This window comes from Melospiza melodia, chromosome 2 (genome assembly GCF_035770615.1).
Source record: "Melospiza melodia melodia isolate bMelMel2 chromosome 2, bMelMel2.pri, whole genome shotgun sequence".
NCBI lineage: Eukaryota > Metazoa > Chordata > Aves > Passeriformes > Passerellidae > Melospiza > Melospiza melodia.
The window spans coordinates 133,360,614-133,380,896 of NC_086195.1; the positions used below are offsets into that span (position 1 = coordinate 133,360,614).

The 20,283-nt window shown below is 40.6% G+C and overlaps 1 protein-coding gene across 10 annotated transcripts in view; it reads left to right on the top strand.

Annotated features, from left to right (window-relative positions):
• Positions 1–20,283, top strand: part of NRIP1 (nuclear receptor interacting protein 1) — a 141,327-nt gene that overhangs the window by 24,377 nt on the left and 96,667 nt on the right. For 2 of the 10 annotated variants that reach the window (XM_063150040.1, XM_063150044.1), the window contains exon 2: positions 10,661–10,812. The exons of 3 other annotated variants lie outside the window; for them this stretch is intronic. The gene's annotated coding sequence lies outside the window, so the exon portion shown is untranslated. Of the gene's footprint in view, positions 1–10,660; positions 10,813–11,649; positions 11,805–12,202; positions 12,416–12,867; positions 13,211–15,482; positions 15,550–20,283 lie in introns of those variants that run through there. 5 more of the 10 variants (XM_063150042.1, XM_063150039.1, XM_063150037.1 and 2 more) reach the window with 4 other exon arrangements.

Genomic DNA, 20,283 nt, shown 5'->3' on the forward strand with positions numbered 1-20,283 from the left:
ATACGAAATGGTTAAGCATGGAAATGTTAACTATATATAATTTTGTTTCTATTACAGAATTATTAATGATATGGCAGATGTAGTGTTTGCATATTCTACTTTGTCATTAAAACCTTGCTGTGCATCTCCTTTTAAGCTGAGCAGTAACGTGGCTTGAATGAAGACTTCAAGGTTTAGCAAATGAGGAATACACAGGCTTGGGATTCAGAGGAGCTGATGCTCTGTCAGCTCTTCTGTGTTGATGGTGATGTGCTCCTGTCATGTTCACTCTCTGTGCTTGAGAATTGCCTTTTGAGAAGCAACAGCATCATGCTGGCTGAAATTGCTCTGGGGTCAATATCTTTATCCTTCTTCGGGGAAGGAACGTAGATCCTGCCATCCTCTCTGTGGACCACAAAGTATTTCCATTCCTTTTGTTTTAAACTGTAATTCCTGTTGTTTGTTTGTGTTCTCTCCAGTCCAGAAAGTGGTAATGAATAGGGCATGAAATGAGCTGTATAAAAGGCTGGACGCTAATTTATGGGGCAGAAGTAGATATAAACAATTGGATTTCTAAGTGCACTTATCTGGTTGGTTTTCTAGGTAGAGGGGGGAATAACCACTAGGGAAATAATGCTGATTTGTTTTGTTATGAACAAAACCCTGATATTGTGGCCTAATTATCTGAATTTCTGGAGTCTGAAGAGTGATTTATGAGAAAAGTAAGGAATACTTCTCCCTTGTTTCAAATTGGTGTCCCCAAATATGCAGATGTTGTGCACACAGAGCCAAGAAAAACACATGTGGGAAGAAGAAACTGGAGAACATAAGAGCATACAATAAAATAGATTATCCCATGCCCAGAAACCCACATTTCTCCCATATATGATGGATATATAGCTTACACCAATACATAAAGACAGTGTAAAGAGCAAGGGAGGGACAGGTGAATTACAGCAGTGCAGTCCCTGGTACTCTGTAGCTGTTATGGGGCTGCTGTGCCTGGCTGCAGAGGGATTCTGTTTTACTGCATCCACTTCATGTTCCACTTCCCTGCTGCATTTTCAGGAGTGTTACTTTGTTATTGATGTTTTTGGTTAATTGTGGTTTTAATTGATGGAGGCCATACGTGGGGAAAGGAGCTCCTGGAGCATCTTGGTGTCATGGTCACAGCTCCTTGTCAGTGCCTTTCTGCAGTAAATCTGCCCCTACTCCTCTGACAGTGCAGCTCTAGCACTGAGCTGATTGATTACATGTAGGCTCACACCAGTCTTTCAGAAAGCAAATCAATTTACATTTCTCAGGGAGTGTGCTCTTTTATTATTTTGCTTAACTTTTACCAGTAGCTGAAATTACTCTGAGCTTTAATGATATTAATCCTATTTTACATATTGTATCTAGTCTTTGATACACAGGACATCCCTAACAACTAATGGATTCAAGGGCTGTCCCTATGTAATTAATTCCTCTCTTTATGTTTTTTAGGCTGGTGGAATAATGGAAAAACATTTAATTAAGGGTATATTTGTGAACCTTCCCTGAGGCTGATTCATGCATAAAACTTAGAAATGACATGCTGCCCAGCTAGTAACTTTTCAACAGGATCCCTTCCTTTCAGCAGAGAGACCTCTTGTTTGGCGGTAGTAATTGTCTTTTTCAGATATTTGGCCAAATCAAATACTGGTGCAGATCAGCATTGCTTCATTGCCTGTAGCAGATTAATGCCCATTCCCACAGCCTAAGGCTGTCACTGACTGTACACACAAAGGCAACAAATTAATAGGAAAGTTACACTTGATTTTATGGCACTGGTTGGTTGTTTGGTTGGTTGTTTTCTAGAATTTAAACCACTTGACAAAATCTTAAAATGTGTCTGTGGCACTGGTTTTTTGTTGTGTGGAGATTTTTTTATATGAAATTCTATTAAATCTTCTTGATATCTCTGTTGAGAGACTTATTACACTGACATGCTGGAAGAGAGGTAGAAACAAAACTCTGTCATTTCTGAAACTTAAAATAAAATAATGGTTTTACCTGATTTACCCTGTTGATACACATAGTTTTGCTTAAAAAACAAGCCCAAAAAAACAAACCCAAACAAGAAAAACATACAAACAAACACCAACCCCCCAAAGCAGAGTATAGGGAAAATATTACAGCTCAGTGGGAGGCATAATACAGATTTGCTTCATGTAGTAATGCCTTTGATTTTTTTTTTCTCTTTCATGTGTGCTGCTATCATTTATAATGCTAGCATTTGTTTGCATGTCTCTAACTATGGTGTTTACTCCCAGGAATTGTTTTGTGATGGCTGATTGCCCCAAATAAAGGATGGTTAGATAACCTCGTGTTTAGCTAAAAGAGCTTGGGTTTTTTTTCAACAGACAAAATACAATTATTGTTAGAAAACAAAAATCAAATAGTTTTTCACCCAGTAACCTGCAGAGAGAATAAAAAGAAATGTGACTTTCTGTGATAATTTGTAGCCCAATATTCACAATTTTGTTGAGAAATGTGATTCTTTTATTGAACTGCAAACTCAAATTTTAGAAGCATATACTTCTGCTTGTTTTTTCCTACTTACAATATATTCAGAGACCCAGTAAAACACTCTTAACTTAGAGGCTAAACACCTAATAAAAGCCGTAGTTTTCATTTTACACACCAAAATCTTGACTCAGAATAAAAATTTGTGCAGTTTTAGGGAAACATTTTGGCAAATGACAAGTGACACCTGCCAGAGATGTGACTGTCATAATTTTGATTTATATTCCACAATCATTCCCTCTGATATCCTATATGTACAGCAAAGATTGTTCTAAGCCAAATCCCTGATAAGAACATACATAGAAGCAGTTGGAGGCATAAAATCTGAGTAGAGATTTTGTTGTTGGACCCTTCTCTAATTTCATCAGGTATATGTGCTTTCATTGCAGATTTGTTAAATTACTGTGTCACCCCAGTTACTTAAGTATTCCAAAGTTGGTATTTTATATAAAAAAACAGTGCTGATACAGTGCAAAATGCATCTTTGTTTGCCTGAGATTCTGTAATTTTTGGGATCTCACAACTGTAGGAAAAAAGAGCAGTGCCATAATGAGCAGAAGTGATGAAATTGATTTCCTGTAGCTTTGTGTTAAATGTCTGAATCTTCTTGTGTCCAATAAATTAACACAGAAAATTTCCCTCTGCAGGAAAGGGAGGAGCATTATCTTTTCCCTGCCCTACCATCCATACATGTACAGGACTTGATCAGACAGTATTTCTATAACTGCAAAATGAGGTTCTGTCAAATCCTCATTGAAACTGCTCTGGAAAACTGGAAGTTATTTTGCAAGGCAGACAAATGAATAGGAGCACCTGTGCAGGCAGTTGTATGAAGTGACTTGCTTGGGAAGGTGGACTGATAATAAAACCTGACTTGCTTAATTCCAGCTGCTCTGCCTATGCTGGAGCTGATAACCTGTGCCTCTGTTTGTCATGGAGGGAGGAAGGGAGAGCGGCCCCTTTATCACCACACTTGATTTGCTGCAGCTCAGAAGGGTTGTTCAGCTTCCAGGAGATCTCTGAATGGATTTCATTCTGCACTGGTATCAGCTGGAGGGTGATTGATTTGGTTGTGTTCTTTTTTTTTTTTTTTCCCTATTGTGTAAGAGTTGTGGAGATTTAAAAAAAAAAAAAAAGGTTTCTTTTACAGCATTAGCTGAAAGGGCAGGGGAGAAAAATAAAAATCAACTGCATGTCTCCTCTCAATTCTTTTCATCCACCCACCAGTAAAATCCAGGGAAGCTGATTTGCTGTGCTTCAATTTTGGCAATGTATTTTTTTCCCAAATTGTTAAGCTTTCATTGTTGTTTATATTTCTTTAGAAATGGGAAACATCGTATTACATTTTGAGACCTCAAAATATGCACACAGTGGAAAATTTTGTGAATTTAAAAATATTCCACAGCTTTAAGGGTGGTCAAAATGCTGCTTTTCAGGGTGGATGTGTTGTTCCTTTGGATCCATATTTTCTGATGTCTGCTAAGCTTCCATAGCTGATCTGGTCAGAGCCTGGTGCTGATAATGCCAAGGTGATGGGTTTCATCCCTGTGTGTTCATTCACTTAAGAGTTGGGTTTGATGATCCTTTTGGATCCCTTTCAGTCAGAATGTTTGTAATCCTAATTATAAATAAATGCATAAATATATATAAATATATAAATATTTGCCTGTTCCAGTATTCAGGCTTGGCCAGCCCCTCTCTGAGGAGTATCTGTTGGGAAGTCTAGAGAGAAATGTGTATCAGGATGGTTTTCCCTTCCTCTCCTTTTCCCCCTTTGTTTTCATTCTTCTTCCTGTAAGGGAACATCTGAGGCTCACAGGACTGGGGATATTTGGATAAATGAACAAGGCTGACATCACTAAATTTTATATTGACTATCTACATAAACTTAAACTTCCGGAGTACTTAACAATGAGCTAAGCTAAACATTGCTCAGAGTAGGTGTTTGAAAGAGCTTTTTGTCCATCATTTATACACTCAAGCAAGTTTTTTTTAAGTGGAGTTGGCACCGCAAAAATCAGCTTAAATTAAAAACAAACAGCAAAACAACACCAGCCTCACAGTTAATAACTTCATCCCCCATATGTACATATCTGTACAATGTGTATTTCTTCTCCCTGAATATCACCCTGGCTGTGATACAAGTGATACCAGGAAGGTAAAGTTTCATGTCAAAACCTTGGTACTTGATGACATTGCCCAAGTGGGATCTTCTGAGACGAAAAGCGTTTGTGTGTGAGGCCTGATCCATTTTCTCTGGCTGGTTATTCAGCAGTTAGACTTGGGGAAGGAGGAAGCTGTTGATGGGAAAAAGAAAAGAGAGATTTCTACTTGGTCTTTCCTCTGGGACCGGAGCTCTGTGTGTGTCCTGACAGGACTCCTAAAGCTGAAATTTTTTTGGCAATACATGGATGCTGATGAGGCTCTTCAGAGCCATCCTGGGTACTCCCACTGCCACCACCCCTCCACTGCTGTGGAGGAGGGAGATGCCCACCCAGCTGAGTTTCTTAATCTCTCTGCCGATTAAGAAATTAATATCCTGCTGGTTTGGTCAGCTGAATTGTCCCCCTGCTTGAATGAATTTCTGCTATAAAACTGAAAGGCTGGCTATGAAATCTTTCAGGATCTAGCTTTTGTTTTTCCTGTTTAGAGCAGCCTCTCAGGTAGCTCTTTCTCCTGGTGGTTCTGACTCATGGCACCTCTGGATCCTGCTCCTGTCTCTGCTCCACAGGGCTGGGGAACAGCCAACAAGAACCCTTCAGAGATAGACAGGGACTCTCTGAGACTTCTCATGATGAATAATCTGTGTCTGATGCCTCTGATGGCCTCAGGCAACTCTGGTTGCTTCTGGGTCTTAGAGCTGCTTAAAAATCTTTGCTGGAGACTCTGGGCCCTGCGTTAGACAGCATTTCATCCCTTACAAAGCTGCCATTTATTCAGATCTGTAGAGCTATGCGAGACTGAGGCAGGCCTGTCCTGCTCTAGGCTAGGGGAATTGGTGCTGTCTGACCAGCAGACACCTTGCATGGATGCAGTTGAGACTTTTACTGGAGCAGCTTTTTGGGAATGGTCCATTGATAGTGGCAGCTGCTTCTGTCTTGTTGTTCCATTGAGTGAAAACTGCTGGTGTGGTAGGACAGCACTCCTGTGTCAGTGAGGAGCTCTTCTGGAGCTGCTTCAGACTCTGTAGATGGCTTGCTGGAAGGAGCTGGCTGAGGAGCAGCTGTCCCACACTGACTGTGACAGCTAGAGCAGTCCTGATGGATGCTTTGTGCAGCACTGCATCCCTGGGGCTCAGCCTGGTCACCCCCATGGTCTGCCATGGGCAGGGCCAGGAGGACACCACCCCACCACTGATGATTTGAGAGGGTTAAACAGCAGCAGTTAGCTCTGGAGAATGAGGTACCACCAAGGCTCTCATCTGGTTGGTTTTGTTTACTTCTAATGTTCAAGTACTAGAGATGAGAATCACTAGGAGCTACCCTAAGCATCTCCTGTAATAACTTCCTTACTGGATCTAAGCCTTGCAAATGTTTTCCACTACATTCCTGTCTTGTCTTCAGTCCTGTAAGAGCCTTATGCTTCACCCAGTTAAAACCTTTCTGGGTCTCATGTGTGGTAAGAGTTTTTAACCAAAACCATGCTTTAGACTCACAGGCTATAGTATGTGTGTGTCAGCTTCAGCTACATGTGTGCCTTTCCCTTTAGGTTATCCTAGGCAGCAGGGGAAGGTTCCCTGAAATGGGATCTTGATGATAAAAATATTTAAAACAAAAAACAAAACCAAGAAAGAAATGCAGAAAATTTGCATGAAGAGTGCAGTACTCGAGCTGTCCTAGTTAATGACCTCTGTGAGAGGCTTATCAAGCAAACACTGAAGAGTCTTTGAACTTGCCCTTAACACAGGCATTGATATTGGGCTCATCAGTGCTGCAGAATTACAGTATACCCCAGGGAATTGTTTATCACTGCAATCCTCACAAACAGGATGACTGGCATGGTTAGAGGCAAACACCAGACATTTTGTCCTGGCAAGGGCTGGGCTTTCAAACACTTGAGATGATGAAAGCTGTATTCTGTCTTCCTTTATGGATGTTATCCTGCCTGCTATCATCTTTAAGCATCTGGGAAATAGCTTTGCATTTACATGGACTAACTCGAGATTTCTAAATAAAAGAAAATTACTTTCATGCATTTTATTCTGAATTTTTAAATTTTTTATTTTCTCTCAGAATTTGTGGTTGCACATGTGAGGTACCTCCAAATTGATGTATCTTGTGTCTTGGTTTCTATTACCTTGGGGCCTCTTTGGCTCTAGGCTTTTGTGATTCCTTTACTGAAGTGATCATTTCAATAGACAAAGCACCAAACTTTGAGTTGGGTTTGTTAGAATTTAGCAACATCATTGTATTCTTCTCTGTAACTGTAAGAAAAACACTTGTAAACTGCTCTTATAAATTGCTTTTGTTTTCAAAAATTTCTGAAATTAATTCACTGATCACTGATCCTTCTACACCTGGAGTGCAGCAGTATTGACAAACAACTTTTTGAAGGCAAAACACTGTCACACTTGCTGTTCACACTTAGGTGCATGGAGTGTTGTTGCTGTAAATGTTGTGGCTGGGCTATTACCATATGGACCTGGAAGGACAAAGATAAGCTCATTACGAGAGGTGACATCAGGAGGAACAGTACCCTCCTCTCTGAAAATGGAGAATTTTTTGATCTCCCTCCTCCTGTGTGATTAGTCATTGGCAGAGCAGCTGTTCACCATGTACTGGGCAGCCTTCCAGCAGTGTGACATTATTGACATGCCCCAGTCATCACCCATTTCTGCCTACACTTGTGGCTTACAAGCTTGAAGTGTTCCTTTCATCAGCTTTTGGGTCCACAGGAGGCTGGGGCCTGTGTGAAAGTGAGATGAGGGTACCTCTAGAACAAACGGGGCTCCTCGTTTCACGCGTCCTTGCTGCAGTTCTCCTCTTTCACTGGGATTACACTCGAGTTAGCAAAGCCAACAAGGGGCTGTCACAGACATCCTTTATGAAAAATCCTTTCCTTAGGATTTTTCCTCCTGAGAAGCTGAGAGGCCTCAGGAACAAAATGCAAACATTGATTATCTGCTGCTGTGGAATGCAACAGGTGCATCTGTGATTGGTCTCATAGAGTTGTTCCTAATTAATGGCCAATCACAGTCAGCTGGCTCAGACTCTCTGTCCAAGACACAAGCCTTTGTTATTCATTCTTTCTTTTTCTATTCTTTGCTAGCCTTCTGATGAAACCCTTTCTTCTATTCTTTTAGTATAGTTTTAATATAATATATATTATAAAATAATAAATCAAGCCTTCTGAAACATGGAGTCAGATCCTCATCTCTTCCCTCATCCTCAGACCCCTGTGAACACAGTCACAGGGCTCCATCAACCTGGGGATCAAGTTGCCATGTAAAAGTTTGGATTCTTTTTAATTCAGCAATTCTGGGTTAAATAATCTTCAGCAACTAAAATAAAACTCTTGTCTTTTTTTCCAAGGAGGTGGGTTTCTAAGTGCTTGGATGCTGCTGAGTGACTGAAGGAGGGATTCCACAGATAATCTTAACATTTTTGTATGGTGTCCTGAAATTTTATCTGTCTTCCCTCCCCCCTCCGAGGGGGACATAATTTCATCTTAGTGGAGAAGGGTTTTTGGAAGGGTTACAAAAATATCTCTTACACTCACTGAAATGTGACTGATTCACTTGGAAATAAAACCTATGCTAGGAAAGCATAAGAAACAGATGAGCTATGGCTGTCCCAGATTTTGGATATGCTCTTTGGTCTCTCTTTGCACTTCAAAAGCATTATGTAATTTTCAGAATTAATCAATGAGTTACGCTTATATGGGGAAAACTAAAACAGAAAGGTTAGTTGCTTGAGAGCAAAACCAAAAAAAAAGAGGAATAATCCTATAATCCTTTACTTAGTCCCACAGAGGAGACATATTTGATAGTGTTGTGACTTTTCCTTCAGACACGAGTGGGGCTGGCTCCCTTTGAGCAGGGCTGGTCAGAGCCAGAATGACCCCCAGGGCCTTGAACCACTGTCAAGGGAGGAGCAACTTCATGGCCTTGTGGGGAAAAATGGAGATAAGCATTGTACCCCAACTGCTGGTTGTTCTTTCATTGCTTCCTTGAAAAATAAGGATGAATAAAACAGCAGAAGAGTGGCATATTTAGGGTTTGGGTTAGCTTGTTTTTCAGCATCAGTAGCTGCTCCTGAGAGCTCCAGTATCAACTGGACAATCAGTGCTCAGAGAAAGGAGCTTTATGTTTCCTTCTAATATTGAAGGACAAGAGCTACCTGCCTCGCTGGCAAAGGTGATTAATTGTCACTTGTCTGGAGGAGAGGAGTTATGGCCTGCTGGCTTTTCAGACTGTCTTGTCTGCCTTGCCTCTCCTACAAGGCTGTGGAAAGGAGTGGAGGGGAGGATACTGGAGAATTTGTCAGCGTGATGCTGATGTACAGTGAAGTGCATGAGCATAAATATATTTCTCCTTTTTGAACTGATCTGCATCCACAAATAAGCAGATTACAATAAAGAGTGGGGTAAATATCTTAATTTTTTTTTCCACAGAGAAGAGCAGTCATGAAAATCAGATCAGCTTCCAAAACTGCTCCTTTGCCAAATGCAACATTTCTATATATACATAAGTGTGGTCCAGCACTGGCATCCTAATAGCAGTGGAATAAAATCGTATTTTAATGCCCATGCTTATTCCTCGTTGCCTCAATAGCTGCTCAGACATGACTCTGCTGGTAAGCATTCATAAGGTTTTGTTTAGAAAAATTATTTTCTGTGTTGTCCCTGCAAGAGAGTCTGGGCAAAGAGGTTCTTGAAACAGTAGGGCTTCCATTTTGCTCAGTGTCAATTTTTTTTCTTTTTAATAATTTCATTTAAAACTCCTGTAAATTTATTGTGTTTAGAAAAAAAAAAAAAAAAAAAAACAAGAAAAAAACTGAAAAATAAGGTAGTGAGTTTTTGTTACTTATTTGAAAAATGGAAGGAAGATCCATTGAAACATTCTCATCTTTCTCATCATTTGAAATTCTTATTTTTGCTGCTTGTTTAAGCGCAGAAAAGTCACAATTTTTTATAACTAGTAGGTATCTGGATTATGCCCCAAGAGGTCAAAAATATAGTCCTAGCTGTGTTATGGGTTTATGTCCAGATAAGGGTGATGATCATTCTCATGGTTTTATTTGGGGGCTTGTGGAAGACAGGACTGTAGTGAAGCATTGAAAAACCAGAGCTGGGCTTCCTATCGGGTCTTCCCCACTCCAAACTTTTCTCCTGCTCCTCATTTTTACATTATGATTGTTTTCCTTTTCTGTGTGTCCTTCTTAGGCTGCTCTCCTGACAGCCCAGCTGGTACTGTTCATAATTGGCAGGCCATTCAGGGCTCAGACAAAAATAGCTGTAAATTAAAACACGATTGACTGACCACTCTCTCCCCTGCCTTGCACCTTCTGTGGATACTTCTATGTGTGGAAAATGAGTGGGAAATTATCTCACTTTGTTCTAGTAAGATTTTATGCATGCTTTGCAGGGATGTAAAGGAGCACAGACTGGTACTGTACAGACACAGAGCCACTAATTTACATTAAGGCTTGTGTGCTAGTTCTTCCTTTGGTTCACACTTTCCACTTTTCATGCATTTCATTAATTTTAATTATTTATAATATTAATAATAAATCAGTCTTCCTTCTACTCTATCCCAGGGGAACCCTACGATGAAAGTTAAAAATTAGGTATATTATTACTGTATCAGCTAAGCATTAGGAGCCAGATTATTCTAGATAGTGATATCTGGAGAGTATGCTGATAATTTTAGATAGTCATTCACCTAGACAGTGAATTGGAATTGAAAGAGGGGTGGAGGGTGTCAAGCTATTATAAGCTCTGTAATAGCACCTCTGGAAACCTCAATGGTGATTTAATAATGAAAATAAGACTCTAAAAGCATTTAAAAAAAAAAATCCAAAGCTTACAATGGTCCGTACCTGTAACAAGACTGATTAATAAAACAGTTTTGAAATGCTAATTCTTAAGATGAAAGGCTAATAATTAGTCTGTGTAATTATTAACCAACTTTCAGGACTGACCTGACAGCTGTTTCCTGTGTTTTGGAAAGGATGATGGGCAGAGGGAGAAGGCTGCCACAGTGATCCACCCATCCTCACTGACAGAGACACACTGGGAGGTGCAAAGCCCACAGCTGGTGCTGCAGCTCAGGTAGAAGGCAGGCAGGTAAGCAGGTTCATATAGAGACATGCTCAGGGTTGACTTCATCTAATTCACCTCCTCCACTGGAAAATGAAAACTTCTGGGAAGTTTTGCCATGGTTTTGGTGTCTGTTTTGTTGTCTGTGTGGGGCTTAGAGCCTGTACCTTGCTAAAGGGGCAATTCTTGTAGCAGGTTTACAAAGGAGTCCATGCCCAGTGTTCTGGTCTAGCACCTGTAAATGGGGTAACAGCTCTCCTAAGTCTACAGGTTGGTAGAACTTTTGCAGTAATGGCTTTCCTTAGAGCAGGCATCCTGTTTCTTTTAGATCCTTTTAGGTCCAGTTGGCCCAGGAGAAGAAATTTTTAGCAGGAGTTTTCTGTTCTTCCCCCATCCAGTCATTGTACAAACAAGAACTCAGCCTCTATAGGTAAATTACTCTGTTTGGTTCAAAAGTCTTTGGATTTCTTCAAGTTCAAGATGTGCAGCCAGACTTGTTTTAATTCTCTCTTCCCCTCTCCCATGAACTTTTGCTCAGAAAAGGCTTTCTGAGATGAGTTTTGACTAGCTTCTGACTTTGCATATCCTTTTTTTCCTATGTGATTTCTGGCCTATTTGTTATGTTCAGGGGGTAATTGCTATTCTGTACCACATGGAGACCTTGATCTGCCACTGAAGCAAATACAGTTCCTGTGTTGAAGGCAGAAGCTTCCTTTTGAAAGTTGTCACAAAGCTCCTGCTCTTGCAGAAGATAATAAATTTCAAAGCCATCAGGAAAGCTGTCAGAGGGATCAGGCTGAGTATCGCCCTAAGGCACATGGATATCTGTTTAATTTTTTTCCCTTTTTTAATTAATTAATACAGACTAAAGCTTCTCAGGACTTGGAACATTAGGAGTACCTTCGAAGTGGATTTGTTGGCAGGGGCTGGAATGCAGGATCAAAGCTGCAGAATGGATTCTTTACTGCGTGGCCCAGCCTCAGAGAACTGAGTCTCATCTAACAGTGCAGAAGTCAATGGTGATTTTTTGATTTTTTTTTTTTTTTGTGTAATCTATTGGGAACACCTGTCAGAGCTCTGCTGTGACTGGTTTCATTGAGCAGTGCTTAATGCCTTGCTGACTGACTTATCCCAACATTGAAACCATACATGCTATGTTTGGGTTATTTTGAACCAAAAGCCCATTTTAGCATGTAGCTAGCTTCACACACTTTCCTTGTTGCAGAAGAGGACAGAATTTGAAAGTGTGTGGATTTTAAATGGAAAAAGAGCGTTTTTATGTGTTGTAATTGTTTTCACATAAAGGAGTGCATGCAAGTGCAGAATATGAGTGTTGTGGGACTGAAACAAAGGGTGGAGGAGGAATTAGTGTTTTGCAGGGTGCTGTTGTGGAGCTGATGACTGACTTGCTTTGCAGCTTTTTTTCCTTTCACAGTTTCTGATCCTGGGGGAACTGACCTAGGCTCTTCATAAACTAGAGCAGAACCTGAAGAGCTGTCCCAGAGGAATGGGGAGAAGGATGTGTGAAAATGGATGGACAGAGGAATTGGAGGGAAATGAACTCCTATGAGTTCTTCATTGCCACTCTTCTGACTTTTATACCTATTTTAATGGGTTGCTCTTAGTCCTGGTGAGCCTGCTGTGTTGGTGCTTTTGCCTTTGCCTGCATGGTAGGATGCTTGCTGAAACAAGGATGAGAGATGGGAAAAATATGTTCATGTTGTTTGGTGGTGGGTGAATACCTGAAGTGATTCCAGGTGAACCACCTTCCAGACTGCTGCCACACCTGAACCAATTATCTTCACAGAGATATTTTTATTTACTGGGAGGAAGTCCCCAGAAGTTGTGCTGTCTGTGTAGGAAGAAGAGTTTAAATCATTAATGTAACCCCTTTCTCACATTCATTTTCTGTTGGAGTTGTTGTTGTCTGTATTTTCCAGGTAGTATTGAGAGCAAATTGATAATTGGAGCTTTGATAAGCTGTTGGTATGATCACTTTTTTTCTAGGTTAAATGATTTATGATGTTTTACCACAGTCTTATAAACAGGAAAAGCCAGCCTAAAGACTGAAGAGAGATACTAATTAGAGAATGATAGAAATACAAATTTAAAGCAGCCACAGTAAGGTAGAGAATTTAAACAAAAGAGTGAGCGTCCCTTTTATTACAACCTAAGCCTTAATTACACATCCTAAGTCCTCCATTACATCCTAAGTTTAATTGCAGAAAACAGGGGATGGGAAAACTAAACCTTCACAGCCATATTTGGCAGGAGCTCCTGAATAAGATTTGCCATTAGAGGAGAAAGTAGGAAGTGAGCCCTCATGAGGAGCACCTGAGAGACATCACGATGCTCCAACTTGGCCAAGAGGAGATGCGGAGAGCCTGGAGCTTCTGCCACCACGGAATGGGACAGAATTAAGTTGGTGAGTGCAGGCTGGATTCCCCCCGAAGTAGTTAAGGGAGAAGGTGATGGTCAAATATGACTTGGTCATCTATTTTATTGTTTTGTTATTTACAAAAAGCGTTTAGCTCTACATTGGTGGTGTGATTTGTCACAGGATGGCTTAACAGACTCCAAATTGTTTATCAGCCACCATGAATGGTGTTTTCTTGAGCAAATGTTCAAGGAGTTGTTATTTTGGGGGATTGGTAGCATCAGTTGTTGATCTTGTAGAAGGAGCATATTTACTAAATTGTGGAAGTATACAGAATGCAGCTTCCTCAACGTCTCAGTACTTAATGAAAGTTGAACCTCTCAGCAAGGTTTCTCTATTATGTGTGTGGACCCTCTCCTGCAGACTTGCTTTGTTTAATTTCTCCCCATCCTCCCCAGAGTGGTCCCTGAGGAGGGATATGCCCTGCTTCAGTGTCTGTACAGGGCTATGGGCAGCCCTGCAAGCTGGCTTCTCTTCCAGGGAATCCTGCACTTCATGTGTTTTCCTAGTTTAGTTTTCTTTGTTTCCAAACACACTGGATTGTCTAGCTGGTCTAAATTGAGTGTGTTCATTAAGTCTGAATAATGAAAGCATCTCTTTTTCCTCTTGGCTTAGTACAGACAATGCAAAAAAGCCATAACCTAGATAATCATGGAGGCTTAAACTCCCCCAATTCATTTGCTTAAAGTAGATTCCTCAAAGTTTCAAGAGTTAAAAAGGGGATTTTTTGATTTGGGTTCTTGTGTGCATGTGTGGCTTCTGAGACAGAGTTGCCTTTAAATTAAAAATAGGTGGAATTTTTTTTCTAACAAAGAAAAATATACTTATTTATCCACCTTTGGTTTATATTTTGAATTCTTTCTTCAAATAATAGGAGTCCTATAGAATTTCTGAATAAAATAATTAAGTATTTTGCATTAGAGCATTTTCTAATTGCATTCTGTAACCTGAAGTTAAACACCCAGAAAGTTGATAGATGGACAGTCTGTATTAAAGACTTAATTAGTGTCCAGAATATCTTAATATTTCAATGCTTAATGTTATCTACCTATATTATCTCTTTAGGCAGAAAATTTTCATCTGTTTTCCCTTTTCCACAGATGAAGTGACACAGAGACAATTAATATATCTCTTCCCACTTGTTTTTAAAAGTGTCAGGGCCCAAGTTCATGCAAAAATAATATGGCAGTGTCAGGAGCTAAACTTCACATTTAGTCTTAGATCACATTCCTCTTCCCTCAGCTGCAGTGACTCCAAAGGGGATTTTGAAAGCTTCATGCCATGAGCAAAATCTTCTTGTGGATGCTTTCCCTCTGCTATTCCAATGTAATTTTGGTCGGTGTTGTTTCATGGCCTCCTTTAGTAGCATGTGAAGCATGGAATTCCTCAGGGAGAGAGCAGTTAGTGAGAGACTCACAAAAACAGTGTGTGTGGAAAAGGAAGAAGATCTCTCCCTCCATTTTAAATCCTGTGGGTTGTTGTGAGCTCCATTCCCAGCTGACAGAGGCACTAGGTAATTCTCCGTGCTACTCCATTCCCAATTCAGTTTGTGGTCTTTTTTTCCTAGCATCTGAGCAGGAAAACAGTTTGTCTCCATTGCTGCTGTTTATTCATGGACATTCAGAGGGTACAGTGGGATATTTTACCCATACTGAACTAGTTAGGACTTGGAGTTGTTGTAGATAAATAAAATCATAAATTCCTCTGTGCTTATATTATACAGTTTTTGCATCTGTAGTGTAAAATACATCAGCAGCTGTGACACTGCAAAACCTGGGCTGTTTTCTTCTGCCTTTTTTCTGTTTAATGCATAGGTTTACCCTCAGTATGGGATTTCTTTGTCAAAAACACTGGGGTGAGGAGCCACACAACCCTCACCTTGTGAAAGAGCTCTAGAGCAAGCTGCTGCCGTGTTCCCCTGGACTGGGGACACAAAGCTGTCTGCCTGACACCTTTGAGAAACGAGAGTATGTCTCCACATCTCCACCTCCTTTGCATAATCTGTGATATCTGAATTAAGTTTCATGACATATTAACACTTTGAAGCTGAGTTAATATACTGTGTTGTATATAATACATTATGTATGACTTGGGCATCAATTGTGCTGGAGCATCAGCAGCCACAGACTTGAAAATGTCTCTTTCTGTGACAGAAATCCTAAATAATACTGAAACCAAGTTCTGTTGGCATGATTCTCTTTTGTATTCCCTGTCCCATTACAGCATCTCTTGCTTGCAAAACCACTCATGTTCAAGCCATCTAGATTCCTCTTCTCTCCTCCATGTACTTGTTGCAGAGTCCCCATTCCACATCTTTGGTATTACAGGTATTCCCATGGTGTTGCATGGTTAATTTTAATTTGTAACATCAGAAGTGCTAGGATTATGTTAGCTTTGCTGAGCTTGGCCACTGTGATGTGAAGAGGAACAATGATGAGCACTAACATTTATAATAACAATGTGCTGCAAAGAGTAAGAAACAGAAAGAAGACAAATCCCACTGTGTTTTTCTCTTCTTGGATATCATGCTCCCAAACTGAGCTAAGATAGAGTTTGTTTTTTGGAAGTTGTCTTGTGAGCTATTTGTCAGACTACCCTGGTCTGACATTGGATACAGTATATACATATATATATATATAGGCAAACATGCAGTCACAGGTTTATTGCTCTTAATATAACTCATCTTAAGCCTGATTACTTTTGTTTCAAAATTAGACTCTCAGAAGATATTAATTATGGACATATCCCCAGACAACATGGCTGTCCACGGGGGATTCCTGCCCTTAACTCTGATTAGTGTTAATAGGAGCTACCCATGTAAACTCCTAGAGGACCAAAAGAGAAATAATGTTCTGCTAGCTGTGTTTTTTTGTTTAGGGTATAGAACAAAGCTAAAATGTTCCAGGAGGGAATTTGTAGAGTGCCTGATAGTGCCAGTCTGAAACCTTTCTTCTCTTTACATAAATACTGTAAATATTCCTATATACAGGAACATGTAGGGACAGAACAAGGGAAAACAGGTTCAAATTGAAAGAGCAGGTTTAGAATAGATTAGATATTAGGGAAAAAATCTTTACTGTGAAGGTGCTGAGGCCCTGGAACAGATTTCCCAGAGAAGGTCAGGATTCCCCATCCCTGGAAATGTCCAAGGCCAGGTTGGATGGGGCTCTGAGCAACCTGGGATAGCGGAAGGTGTCCCTGCCCATGGATGGGGGCTGGAATGAGATGATCTTTAAGGTCCCTTCCAACTTAGGTCATTCTGTGGTGAATTCTGGAACTGATAAAATCACATAACACTGCTATACAAAATATTGCATATTTTAAAGTTTATATATAATGCAATAGTCCTTTTTTGTTTGGTTGGGGTTTTGTTGTTGTTTTGGTTTTCTAACCTGAATTAGGGACATTAGGGAATGCCTTTTATTTTTTTCTCTGGAAGCACTGGACTGAGGAATGCTCCTATTATATAAATAATGTCTGCGTGACCTGATGTTGTATGCCCTAATTATCCACTTGTCATAATTGTACCACCTTGAATTTCTTGGGAAAAGAATAATCTCATTGGAATTAGCAACAGGAACAATTTTCAGACGGAGGGAGTGGCTTGTGCTAGATGCTAGATAAAGTTAGAGATTACTGGGTTTGTGTTGTCTGAGACTTCTGGGCTCTAGTGGAAACTACGCATATAATAATTAAAATAGCTTCTTAGTGATGGAGAATTTACTGCATCTTTTGACAATTCATCTCAGTAGCTAATTATACTTAAAACGTGCTTTTTATCTTCAGATTGAATTTGCAAATATTGGATTCTGTTGTGTGTCTGCCCACTAATTTAGAGTCTTATGAAATATCTTCTTCTTGTCTAGTCCCTTAAAGATTATAATCTTCTCTTTGAAGCAAAATGCATTCAGTTCAGTGTCTCACTGGAAGGAGTGGAAGGAGTCTTGTTTTTTTTTTTTTTTTTTTTTTCTTTCCTGGAACAAAATCATTCTTGTCGCTCTTCTCAGCTCTCTTTCCAAGCTTATATATTTTTATTTATTTAAATTAAAGGCACTGCAGCTTCCCAGAGGCTTTCCTGCTTTGTTCCCAGGGACATGATGGTTTCTTGTGCACGTCTGCAGCTGTCCCTAGCTAAGCAAATGGCACAGACCTCCGTGCCTGCCCTCGTGGGGAGAGGTCTGACACCCTTGGGCTGATGGAAAGGGCAGGCAGGTGCCATCCAGGATCCAGCCTAAAGGGTTTTATTGTCTAACACCATTCAGAGGCTGCACCCAGGAATAAAGCAGGATCTCTTCCAAAGATTGTGCCTATTCTTAGCAGCAGCTCAATCTTATGATCATGATGGTGGGCCCGTGTGACTGGAGGGCCGAGTTCCAGGGCGGAGGTGAGGAGGAATGCATAATGCCTGCCTCATCTTGGGGGGGCTCCTCCAGGAGGAGAGAGCCACAGCTTGCTGGGTATACAGAGGGAAATAATAAGGTGTAACGCAGTTGTAGCTGTGCCAGCTGCTCTGCAGGTCATAGCCGGGCAAAAGCATTCTTACCCAAAATGTAGTGACAGAATAAAAGTAATTGTGCCATTTTCTGTCAGTCCGCTCTCTGCAAAGTATCCAAGTCAAATTCTGGGATTGGATGAATGATGATGCTGACAAAGAAGTGCCCTGAAGGTGTGTGTATGGGGGGTAAAAAATACATCCAAATGAGAAAAGTCATGAGACTCTTATGGAATAGCAGGAGATGACCATCCTCATCCAATCCCTTCTGAGTCCAGCTAGCCCAGCTCATGCAAGGGAGTGCTTTGATATCACTTCACATCCTTTATTCCTTACCCACCTGACTTGCTAGACTAGTTGGAAATTTCCTTTTCGTTTTTATCATACTGTTAATGAAAATGAAAGAAAACTGGGTCAGGTGTGTGTGAGGGTGTCTTCCCCTATCACATGGAAGAGAAACAAAAGGAAGAGAAGAAAGCTCACCAGACAGGCATGGAAGGAAATTCATGTTGAAAAGATGGTAGTAATGAAAAAAAGGACAAGTGTGGATAATTTATTTCTAACAAGATGTAACAAATATTATACTTCCAACTATTTGTTTTATTCTAGTTGCAGATGAAGAATTGTTCAGTACACCTTTACTTTCTTAATCTTCTGCTGCTGCTCCATATTTTTATGACAACACAGATATAATGGAGCATTACCAGGATCTTTCAGTACTTTTCTGTCACTTAGTTTTGTTACAGTAAATGCATACAGGCATCTTGAGCTTTTACTGTTGGTACAGAAATGATAAAAGCATCTTAGGTGGCCTCTTTCTTGAGGTTTCCATTTGATGTTTAGGTAGGCTTCTGTTCCTGATCAAAGATTTATTTTAGTGAAGGACAGGGCGCAAATGTCTTCTCTTCACATTAGCTGGGCTGTATGTGTTAGCATATTTTATGATGAAATACACAGAAGCCCAAGCACTGACACCGCTCCAAAGTAAAACTGGTAGCAAAAAGCTGTGCAACTATAAAACTCATGACACTGTCATAAAGTATGGCTTTTTAGTGTGGATGGGCTGACACTCTTCTACTATTTCATCTTTTTAGCTGATTTATTAAGTAAGGTTGAATGTCGCTGTGGGCTGAATTACTGTAGGAATAATCTCAGAAAGTGATCTCTGCAAAGACAGGCCTCAGAACATTGCCTGATTTCTGTATTTAGCTCTGGTTATTAGAACTGATCACTCAGAACAGAGCACACAGCAAATATCCACAGTATTCAGAAGGTGTATAAAGTCTGAAATTGATTTTTTTTAAACTCTAACATTTCATGTAATCCTATCAAGGTAGGTGGTGAGTTTTATTTTCTGGGCACAGGAAAGTGGGGAAAAAACCCTCACACCACGCTCTGAAGCCTCATTAACAAAGAACTTTACTCAAGGAGGAGATGTTAATAAGTAATGAAACAAAGGCTCTTTTATGGAGATTAAATGTCCGTGTGTCGAAGTACAAAGTTCGTGTTGCAAAGTGCAGCTGTTGCCCTGCTCACAGCCCCAGAGCCCGGGCTCAAAGTCTGCCAGCTCTCCTGCCATGGAGCTGACCGGGGCAAGGTCCAGCCGAGGTGCAGAGGTCAGTGGCTGCAGCCTTGCTGGCCCCGTGGCCCTGCTGTCTGACACACTCAGGATAAGCAATTTAAGATTATAACTACAACCAGCAAAAACTTCCCCTTGCCTTCTCTGTCGTGTCAGATTTCATTAAAGAGGGAACTTTTTGGAAGGAGTCGCTGGAGTGTTTAAAAATAATGTGCTGCATAATGGGGTGACCTCACCAAACCCCTGCGAAGGAGCAGGGCTGGAAAATGATGCGTTTGGGAAGTGGTGCCGTGTGCGCTCTCCTTCCTCCTGAGATGTATTTAAATGAGGGAAAATGAACAGCTAATTCTATATATCCAGAGAGATGAAACAGCTCTTTTAAAAAAGGAAACAAGAAAGAAAAAAAAGCCAGTCCCTGTGTTCCCTTTGTGCCACGGTAACGGTGTTCCACACCGCGGGGGTGAAGAGAACTTAATGCGTCTGGATATCCTGCTTTCAAATCCTCCTTTTTCACCTCCTTCAGAGGCTTTTTCGAAGCTAACCCCAACTTCCTTATTCATAAGGGCTGAAAACCCACCTGTGCAGCTTTTTTGATTAGCTGTGGTCATATCAAAGGCTGCTGTACCCAAGCACAGACCCTGAGTGAGAACGGAGACTGACAGCTGAGAGCAAAGGCTGGTACAAACACCCTTGGAGGAATTTATATTTCAGGCAGTGCTGTAGCTGTATTACAGATAGAGGAAAAGTTTCCTATCTGTTGCCACATCCTTTGTCATGGAAAGGATGATAAACCATGGGTGGTAAACCAAGTCATCAGTGCTCAGTGCCCACAGCATGCCGCAGGTCTGAGCAGGCTGCTGTCATCTCACCTCACTGAAAGGAACATGCATGTTCAGAAAGCTTTCTCAGACATCAGAAGTCTGCCCCTGTTGTATCATGGCTGCTATATGTCTGGGTTCAATAAATTTAATTATAGAGAGCCACAATTAA